Below are 11,277 nucleotides of genomic sequence, written 5' to 3'. Positions count from 1 at the left end.
ATTCACTCATTTATTTAAACATGCACATTCGTTGTAGGTCATGCAAGTTTTCAGATTTAGGCAGAACTCGACTAATCAGTTGTTTTGGTGCCGTTGATTCTGCTAGAAAATATTTATTGTCTGCAACGGAGTCCGATCTTTGAGTGGTTATTGTGCCTGATAATATTTGTGATAATTCTTGTGTAACTTGGACAAAGAGTGTGTTTTTTATCATAGCTTATCAGATATACACATTTAAATAAACAGAGAACTGGACTGATGGAAAGCCTGACTGCAGCTGTGGGATGTTCAGAGAAACTAGTTCAGGGTTTTGTGCATCTTTTTGTGAATTTTCTTCTTTGTGGAGCCATTTTGTGTAACTTCATGTTTTCTGTGGGTCTCTGTAGTCATTTGGGGGTTTTTTTGTGGTTGTTTGTGTATCTCTGTCATAATTTTTTGTCTGTTTTGTGTTTTTGGTGGGTTGCTACTGTTTATTTCCTCATTAAATTAGGGGCAAAATGAGGCTAAATCAGTAAAAACAAATCCAAAACACATTTGATAAGGTTGTAAAACACCAAGACACAGTAAATAAAAGGTGCTGCTTGTCCTTAGCAGACAGTAATAAAGAAGGAATTAAGAAACTGGCAGGAAAGAGGCACAAACATGTGATGGCAAAGCTTTTCATTTCTGCCGCATTTTTCTCGGGTTTGGAGCACATTTCAGTGAGCTGAGAGCTGCACTGGAGCTGAATTGGGCAGGTTGGTTTTGTGTTTTTAGGGTCTGGGTCCGTCGGTAAGAGGTGTAAACATCCTCATACAAAGAGCTCCAACACTCGCTCAACACGACTCATCTGAGAGGGAACTTTACAGTCGGCTGTTTGCCAAAAAAGAAAAACATTATGAAAACCGTCATGCAGGAAGAACCGACCTGCTTCTCCTCCGCTCAGTACATTCCGATTATTCTGTCTGTTTTGTACCTCTGAGAGTAAACAAGCCTTAAATCTGATGGAGTGGACGTTCACATGAAGAATGGATCCATCAACCCTGTGAAAGCGATTAGAACTACATCAGGCTGTTTCTTCATGTGAGAGACGGGTGATTCAGGAGACGGGTGAGTCAGGAGACGGGTGATTCAGGAGACGGGTGATTCAGGAGACGGGTGATTCAGGAGACAGGTGAGTCAGGAGAGAGGTGATTCAGGAGACGGGTGAGTCAGGAGACGGGTGATTCAGGAGACGGGTGATTCAGGAGACGGGTGAGTCAGGAGACGGGTGAGTCAGGAGAGAGGTGATTCAGGAGACGGGTGAGTCAGGAGACGGGTGAGTCAGGAGACGGGTGATTCAGGAGACGGGTGATTCAGGAGACGGGTGAGTCAGGAGACGGGTGAGTCAGGAGAGAGGTGATTCAGGAGACGGGTGAGTCAGGAGACGGGTGATTCAGGAGACGGGTGAGTCAGGAGACGGGTGAGTCAGGAGACGGGTGAGTCAGGAGACGGGTGATTCAGGAGACGGGTGAGTCAGGAGACGGGTGAGTCAGGAGACGGGTGATTCAGGAGACGGGTGATTCAGGAGACGGGTGAGTCAGGAGACGGGTGAGTCAGGAGACGGGTGAGTCAGGAGAGAGGTGATTCAGGAGACGGGTGAGTCAGGAGACGGGTGAGTCAGGAGACGGGTGATTCAGGAGACGGGTGAGTCAGGAGACGGGTGAGTCAGGAGACGGGTGATTCAGGAGACGGGTGAGTCAGGAGACGGGTGAGTAAGGAGACGGGTGATTCAGGAGACGGGTGAGTCAGGAGACGGGTGATTCAGGAGACGGGTGATTCAGGAGACGGGTGATTCAGGAGACGGGTGATTCAGGAGACAGGTGAGTCAGGAGAGAGGTGATTCAGGAGACGGGTGAGTCAGGAGACGGGTGATTCAGGAGACAGGTGAGTCAGGAGACGGGTGAGTCAGGAGAGAGGTGAGTCAGGAGACGGGTGAGTCAGGAGACAGGTGATTCAGGAGACAGGTGAGTCAGGAGAGAGGTGATTCAGGAGACGGGTGAGTCAGGAGAGAGGTGATTCAGGAGACGGGTGAGTCAGGAGACGGGTGATTCAGGAGACAGGTGAGTCAGGAGAGAGGTGATTCAGGAGACGGGTGAGTCAGGAGACGGGTGATTCAGGAGACAGGTGATTCAGGAGACAGGTGAGTCAGGAGAGAGGTGAGTCAGGAGAGAGGTGATTCAGGAGACGGGGTGAGTCAGGAGACGGGTGATTCAGGAGACAGGTGATTCAGGAGACAGGTGAGTCAGGAGAGAGGTGAGTCAGGAGAGAGGTGATTCAGGAGACGGGTGAGTCAGGAGACGGGTGATTCAGGAGACGGGTGATTCAGGAGACGGGTGATTCAGGAGACAGGTGAGTCAGGAGAGAGGTGATTCAGGAGACGGGTGATTCAGGAGACGGGTGATTCAGGAGACAGAGCAGAAGTAAAAACACAACCAACACACGAGGAAAGGCGATTTCTGAGTAAAACAGGAAATAACTGAAAAGGGGTACAAAGCAAAAAGGAATATAAAACAATAAAAAAACATAAACCTGATAAGCTGACTGTTTTTAGGACAAGGAAAAGCTCCAAATGTTATCTGCTGAATGGCTGGAATGGTGAAATGTTGGGATTTTTGCCTGGTAAATGATTGAAACCTTTAATTTATACAGCTGTTGCTGTTTAGGAGGATTTGATGTAGTGTGATGGAGCTTTTTAGACACATCTACCACCAACCTGAGCCACATGAACATCATCTGCTGCAAGTACAACTGTGTTTAAAACAGCAAGCAGATATGTTGACTTCTATTATGGATGAATGGTTTAAACATCCAACTTCTGTCTCTTTAAGTAGTAAAAATTCATTTGCAAACCGACTTAGACAAGCCAAAGAATCTGCAGCTAAGCTAGCATCAGTACTTGGAGAAAGTGGATGTTGGAGCTGAACGCTGTGGTTGAAATGCACTCAGGATTCTAATAATAAAAAGATTTAAGCTTTGGTTCGTTAGGATGCTAACTTTTGCTAATTCGCACTAAACACAAAGGAGAGCTGAGGAGAGTATCATTAATCAGCAGGCATTTAGACATAAAATATGAAACAAACTGACCTGCTGTGTAGGACTAGATGATGATACCTGAGACCCTCAGACTCTGTGAGATGGTCCAGTGGGTGAGGACATCCTCCAGGTTATCCAGTGGACGTCCTCCTTCCTCAGTGTTTCACTGATCGGCCCATGACACCTCCAGAGGGTTCAGCAGTGAGTCCCAGGTCCACACCTTTTGTTTTTTCCCATCTCCTGGAGAAGCCTGGATGTCCAGGTGGCTACGAATCCTCTGCAGCCTACTTCTACTGGTCGGACCCTCACCTTCCAGCCTCGCTGTTCTGCATCGGCTCCATATATCTCAGCTTCTCGCGCTCATAGACCTCCTCTACTGAGCTCTCCCAGGACACTGTGAGCTCCATGATGTAGATGTAAGCTAAGCTGATCATAGCAGCAGGTCTGGTCACAGGTTGGTGGATGTGATCTCAGGTGGAAACAGAGCTTTTGGTCCATGTCTACCAGCATTCTCCAATCACAAACCTCTGACCTGCCCAGGATGTGGTCTGGAGGTGGTGAGACCGGCTCGACCCTCCCAGACTAATGCTGTTTGTGCTATCAGGTCGACGTGGGTGGAAGGGTTTTAACACTCATCTGCTGCGTTTCTAGCACTAGTTCCAGACACTTTTGACCTGAGGTTGACATCAGAGAAAAGTATCCTCATAAACAGTGGTTCCCAACCTGTTTGGCTTGGAGCCCCCCCTGTAAGCTGCATACCCCCCCAGCACAAAACATATGAGGGAAGTTATTGAATTGTATTACTAGTAGAATTGTCCCTAAAATTATTTTTAAAAAATAATAATATTTTATATCAAACCAAGAGTTGTACTATGACGAGGAGGAGAGAGTTTGTGGCTGCAGTAAATTTGTTGACACTACAATGCATAAGAGTTAAGTGATTGATTTTTTTTTTTTTTTTTTTAAATAAAAAAATTCCTTACAATTATGAGAAAAATATTTAATATCAAACCAAGAGTTGTAGTATGAGCAGCAGGAGTCAGTTGCTGGCTGCAGTAAATTTGTTGAATATTTGTGTCTCTTCGCTGTTTGCAGCGGTTTTGCATTTTGCAGACGGTCACTGTTCACTCGTCACACAGCCGGCTGCTCATAGACACCAATGTTATTTCTGCAGCTACTTTTGATTAAACTGGGCTTGTAGCATATTGTCTACCTTACAACGATGGAAAAGAGGCATCGTTTATGTTTAGACAACGTATATTTAATGTTATTGATGCCGGAAGTCCGAATTTGTGAACGTCTTTCCGACTTTACCGAACTGTGTTTTATTTCCTGACGTCGCCGTAATTCGCTGGTTTCATGCTGTCATTTGCGAGCATTTCACTACAAATAACATAATTCTGTCTTGTCCTTTAATAAAACCAAATTTAAGGTAACTCTCGAATATAGCCGGAGTTTTTAGGTACTGATGAATCTTCACCCGTTTTGCGTTTTTCAGACACCGTTTCCATCAGTAATTTTCTAACTGTAACACAAACTAATGAATCTAGATTAACTAGAGCCAACCTGAAGAAAGACCAAATAAATGTGTTTTTAAAATGTTTTATAAGTAGACTTGTGATGACACAGCGAGTCTGTTACTCTGATTTTATCCAGAATGTAAATATCTGTTTTTTATAACATCACAGCCTCAGAGCAGACAAAACTTTGCCCCTCCTCAGATCTCTGGTGCCCCCGCTGGGGGGGCGCGGACCCCAGGTTGGGAACCACTAAACTAAAAGATCAGGATTTATCATCTGGGTTTGTACAGCATTCCATGACAATCCATCCTGGTTGAGAAGTTTAAATCAGGACTGACACTGACCTCCTTTGAAAGATGCCACTAGTATGAATAAAAGAGGAGAAAACACTGAGAATTCCAGGACTAACATGAACAATCTCCACGTTTCTGTACTCTGTTATGAACATGTGTGAGTTGTGTTTGTCCGTCCTGCTGCAGGTGGAACCCTCGCTCAGAGCACCTGCGGAGAAAGACGTTGAGCCGAAGAGGGCGAACCGGCTCCCTGGACGAGCTGGAGGAGTTTGCTCGCTCTTACGGCTCTCGGGGTCGTCGGGCCGAGCCTCCGGGCCGGCCCTATGAGCGGGACTACAGCCCTCCCAGGCGTTTGTACCGGGACGAGGACGACGGCTGGGGTCGCCGCAGCCCCTCACCGTTGCCTCAGAAGAGAAGGGACACGTGGGACAGCGATCGGCCTTCTGGACCGCCTCAGAGCAGAGGCTACGACGATGCCTTCCTCAGCAGCGTCCTGGATAGCAAGGCGAGGGGCCGGGGCGGCGCTGGGAGGCTGGACGAGGACAGCGACACTCCCTCTAAGGGCAGCTCCAGGGGAAAGGACAGCTACTACAGCCGGTCGCCCAGCAACCGTCCAGAAGACGAGGACCCTCTACCTCCGTACTCTGAGCGGGAGGCCGAGCGGTACCGCAGGAACGACTTGACCGTGGACCGGTACCGCACCGCAGATCCTCCCCGATCAGACAGATACCGGAGCAGTGAAGCAGCCTCCAGGCCCTTCTCCTACACCCGGCCCCACCTGGGGACGTCCCAGACACTGCCGGGGCCCCGAGAGGACAGAGACAGGAGCCGAAACCTGGTGAGTTACTTGTAGCAGGAACAAGGACTTCCTTCCTCCTCTGCTCCTCAGGAAAACTGCTTCTGAATCCTGTAAATACTCACAGGATAAGTGTGGCCACATCCTTTATTTTTCTTATTGTCAGCAAATACTATGAGAGCTCCAAAAGCAGCACTGAACTGATCACTGAACACTCTTCTCTGTGGAGGATAACTACTAAAACACTATAAAACAAACAAAGAGTCACATGTAGTGGGAAATATGTAGTTTGAATTTCTGAACCGCAGTTTCTGGGCTTTTATTTGTTTCTGTCACATTTTTACTCACTGTGGGCTCATTTTTCACGACAGTATTAAACACCACGATGGAAACTGCACAATAGTGGATAAAAGTGGAGAGAACTCAAACATGTTGTCTGTTTAGTATGATGCAGGATATAATGTCATAAATCATAACCAAAGAAAAAAAACTAAAGTAGAAGTGATTTTTTTTTTTTAGTACCCGAGTCACTAATAAATGCAAGGATGACCTGAGGATGAGCTGAGCATACTTCTTGTTTTCTACAGAATCTGATTCAAGCAAATGGTTTGTTTTTCATCAACATTTCAAATAAAACATGCAGAGTAAAATGGTTTCATTAATTAACACCATTTTAAGCTTAGATTTGGTTCCTTTTTCATGTTTTGCATAATGAGTAGTTCAGTGACCATTTGAAAGTTGAAAATCTGACAGTTCTCCGTGTTTTTACAGCTTCTTGCTCTTATTTATGGTCTAAATTTGGCAGTTGTTTAAAGATGACATTCCTCTCCAACCTGCTGGCTGGTTTCATGGTTCAGAGGTTAATAAACTTTAAGTTGATGTGATGCTGTACCACATACACCATCCTGCTGCCATGAATTATCTGTAGCACTCCCAATGTGTATTAATTTACTGCTAAAAATAGTGTTAAAAAGAGCATGACTGTTGGGCTTTGATTGGTTGGGTGGTCAGAAACACAACTCCAGATGAATACTAAGGTCTTTTCAGGGGAGTTCAGTGGAGATAGACAGCCACTGTCTCTGAACCTGCTTCTACTGGAGGTTTATTCCTGTTAAATCTTTTCTTCCCGGTGTCACCAAAGTGCTTGCTCAAAGGGAATAGCTGGATTTGTTGGTGGAAGGTCTTGACTGTCGTTTATGAAGTGTCCTTAGATAGCGCATGTTGTCAACTGTTGCTGTATCAATAAAGCTGGATTGAACATGGTCAACATCAGTGTTTACAGTTTGTTCTGGTGCCACCAAGTGGACAGACGTGTAACTGAGGTTAACTGTGTTCAGTAGGAAGCAGTGGGTTGGGCTGAGCAGGGCGGATGAAGCATTAGCGCTGGATTTGGTCCCGGATTTGTTGACAATAAGAAAAACAGAATAAACTCTGTCTTTTCATATCTGAACATGTCTTACAGTATTTTGTACATAATGTGTTTGTCTCTTGTGCCTTGTGTGAATCAGATTGATGGTCTGAACACTGAATCTTTGATTTTTATATGTAGCAGTAGCATTATTTTTTTACTTTTAAAGAAAGGAAATTGCTTGTATGTATAACATGGCTTCGCTTGCAACCCTCAGTGTTTTAAACGCTCACCAGCTCGTTAAATATCCAAATACTAACTTCAGCTGCATGATTTCTGTCATTCATAGTAGAGTTCATCCATCAGGCTGCACTAACAGCGCATGAGCATCACTGTGACGTCTCTAACTTGTGGCTCTCGGTGTGTTTTCCTAACAGAGCACTGCACTGAGCAGAGACACTCTCATAGTGTGACAATACTTCCAGCCCTCAGCACCGCCAGTCCGCTCACTAAAACCGTCCTGCAGCTACGCAGGAGAAGCTAACAGTTCCTCCATCAGAATCATGAAGCCTGGCTCATCCCACTGAAATAACGCCACCGACAAACAGCTGTAGCGGACTGAAAATGAACGTGCACAGAGCAGCATGAGCAGTCATTTCTGACAGTTTCTGCATTTTATTCATGCATGAACTATATTTGTGTATTTGTACATGTATACTTTACAGACTGTTGTGTGTTGCGGGTGCTCTAGTTGTTGAATTTGTTGAGTTGTGTGACTGGTCTCTCACCTGTGCCAAGATGCTTTTTTTAATTAGTATTATTATTACTATTTGCCAAGCTCAGAATAGTTTGTGTATCACTCAGCTGCCTCCAGTCTGCATATCCTCCCTCAGTACTCTGCAACTCAGGATCACGTTGTGTGTTTTTTTGCATCTGTCTGTTGTTCATTGTGTACTGTATAAAAATGCTGCACCTTGAATCTGTTCTGCAGACTGTAATTGCACTGCTTAATTACTTTTTGAATAAAGAAAACTCGACTGAAGTCTCCACTCTTCTTCATATAAACAGAACAAACATACAGCAGAGACTTCATCTAACAACTACTTTCATTATTAATTTATCTGACTGTTAATTCTTTGATCAATCAATTTATGGGTCAATCTATAACAGGGACTTCTGAAGTCCATGGGATATATCTGCATACATTTTTATTAAAAGTAGAAAAAAATGTTTATTATGATCATGTCTTTACAGATTCCATCATTATTTATTATGGAAACAATCACTTATTAATAAAAAAACACTGGATATCACTAAAATGTCAAATAACTGTCTGAATTTAGTAATAACTTTCAATTTCAGTTTTACTCAGTTGTATATCTAATATTTAGAAGAATCTTTCTCTAAAATGCCATGTGGTGTTTGGTTATAGACAGTCATGTTGATTTTAGGCCTGAAAACAGCAAAAATGTTGACTATGAGACAAATCTATATATTGACCCTCATCATTTGGTCAATAAAATGCCAGATAATAAAAAACCTACAACCATGTTCAAGTCCAAAGTGACATTCAAAGTCTTTTGAATAATTTTACATAAAGCATTAGAAATAATCACAAATACAAGCAAATACAAACTTGTGTGTTTTTCCCAGAACTAAAAACCGATTAAACATTTGAAAAGGAAGTTTCCACCTTTAACAGAAACACTATGATCTCATACACTGATGATTAACTGTCCCGATTGTCCATACTCTAAATTTATTCATCTCTGGAAACAACATTTGCTGCATGTTTGTCAGTTTCTGCTGCACTTTCTTGAACTTTTTCCCTGCTTTTTGTGGGATGGGGCTTAAAGTTAAGCTGTTGCACATGTTGAATATATCTGATTCTTCAGATTAATGGACTTAATGTGTGATTTTAGACTTAAAAATAAAACCTAACTTTATTCACTCATTTATTTAAACATGCACATTCGTTGTAGGTCATGCAAGTTTTCAGATTTAGGCAGAACTCGACTAATCAGTTGTTTTGGTGCCGTTGATTCTGCTAGAAAATATTTATTGTCTGCAACGGAGTCCGATCTTTGAGTGGTTATTGTGCCTGATAATATTTGTGATAATTCTTGTGTAACTTGGACAAAGAGTGTGTTTTTTATCATAGCTTATCAGATATACACATTTAAATAAACAGAGAACTGGACTGATGGAAAGCCTGACTGCAGCTGTGGGATGTTCAGAGAAACTAGTTCAGGGTTTTGTGCATCTTTTTGTGAATTTTCTTCTTTGTGGAGCCATTTTGTGTAACTTCATGTTTTCTGTGGGTCTCTGTAGTCATTTGGGGGTTTTTTTGTGGTTGTTTGTGTATCTCTGTCATAATTTTTTGTCTGTTTTGTGTTTTTGGTGGGTTGCTACTGTTTATTTCCTCATTAAATTAGGGGCAAAATGAGGCTAAATCAGTAAAAACAAATCCAAAACACATTTGATAAGGTTGTAAAACACCAAGACACACTAAATAAAAGGTGCTGCTTGTCCTTAGCAGACAGTAACAAAGAAGGAATTAAGAAACTGGCAGGAAAGAGGCACAAACATGTGATGGCAAAGCTTTTCATTTCTGCCGCATTTTTCTCGGGTTTGGAGCACATTTCAGTGAGCTGAGAGCTGCACTGGAGCTGAATTGGGCAGGTTGGTTTTGTGTTTTTAGGGTCTGGGTCCGTCGGTAAGAGGTGTAAACATCCTCATACAAAGAGCTCCAACACTCGCTCAACACGACTCATCTGAGAGGGAACTTTACAGTCGGCTGTTTGCCAAAAAAGAAAAACATTATGAAAACCGTCATGCAGGAAGAACCGACCTGCTTCTCCTCCGCTCAGTACATTCCGATTATTCTGTCTGTTTTGTACCTCTGAGAGTAAACAAGCCTTAAATCTGATGGAGTGGACGTTCACATGAAGAATGGATCCATCAACCCTGTGAAAGCGATTAGAACTACATCAGGCTGTTTCTTCATGTGAGAGTTTTCACTTTCAAAACTGTAAAAGAAGAGACTCACTTAAACAATGAGCACTTTCTGAGGAGCCCATAAAGGATTTATAGGAGGAAAAAAACAATTTTCATGAATTTATGCCTTTATACTACCTGATTTATTGTCTGAAAGTATGTTAGTTTTCCTTATGTTCTCTGGTTTTGTTGTTATTTTAGATTGATATTAAAGTATTTGGGGTTTTAGCTATAAAAATAGACCTAAAATAACAATTTCATGGGATCCATCTCCTGAATATAGAAAAAACAGAATGTCTGCATTGGCTACCTAAAAATAAAAGTCAGTTGATTAATCAAAATACCTAAAACAAGTAAATGCTGTTTAAAAAGCATAATAAATACTAATTTACCAAATATAACCAAGATTTTTTAATATGGACATATTTTTCATTTATCCTTTTCAGTCATAATCCAATTTAAAACTCCAGAACTCTGTTCTACTTCTACTATCTATTAATATTTTGTTTTTGCAGTACAGTTTGCCATAGATGCTCTATCAGTTCGTTAAAGTTAAGTGAAAATAACTTTAATTTTTAAAGTATTCTAAATGTTTTGTGTTATTGTGAAACTCTCACTAGTTGACTTAAACATGGGTTGATATAAAACTGCAGGACTTTTTGTATCATAGTTCACATTTCAGCTGTTTTCAGGCCTAAAACCAACATGAGCGCCTATAACCAAACACCACATAGCATTTTAGAGAAAGATTCTTCTAAATATTATATATACAACTGATGTCTAAAGATATTGTAGTAAACCTGTTGACCGCTTGATATTAAATAAGTCAGAAAGCCTTGGAGTCTGGCCAGTCTTTACTTCAGGAGGAAATGACATCATGTGGAGCAGGTCATGTGATCTGGAATTAACACACCTGGAGAGGTGTTTTTGTAACAAGGAACTTAGCTGAAAGGGATTTAATTAGTTATTTTCCATATAAAATGTGATATATTGCCCAAAAAGAAATATGTGTCATAATTATGTCAACTTAATAAAAGAACACAATCCAAACTATTTCTGAATAAACTCATTTTATTATTGTTTAGCTCATTATATGTATATGTATATGTATATGAAAATGTGCAATGACCAATAAAGATAAAGATAAAGATTAGAAGGTGGTTGGTATTAAATTCAGACGGTTACCGTATTTAGTTGAAATTTTAGTGATATCCAGCCATTTTTATTAATAAGTAATTTTTTTCTATAAGAAATAATGAAGGAATTTGT

The sequence above is a fragment of the Amphiprion ocellaris genome, chromosome 11, assembly GCF_022539595.1.
Source record: "Amphiprion ocellaris isolate individual 3 ecotype Okinawa chromosome 11, ASM2253959v1, whole genome shotgun sequence".
Lineage (NCBI taxonomy): Eukaryota > Metazoa > Chordata > Actinopteri > Pomacentridae > Amphiprion > Amphiprion ocellaris.
The sequence above is the reverse complement of the archived record's forward strand: the minus strand, read 5'-3'. Positions refer to the sequence as shown.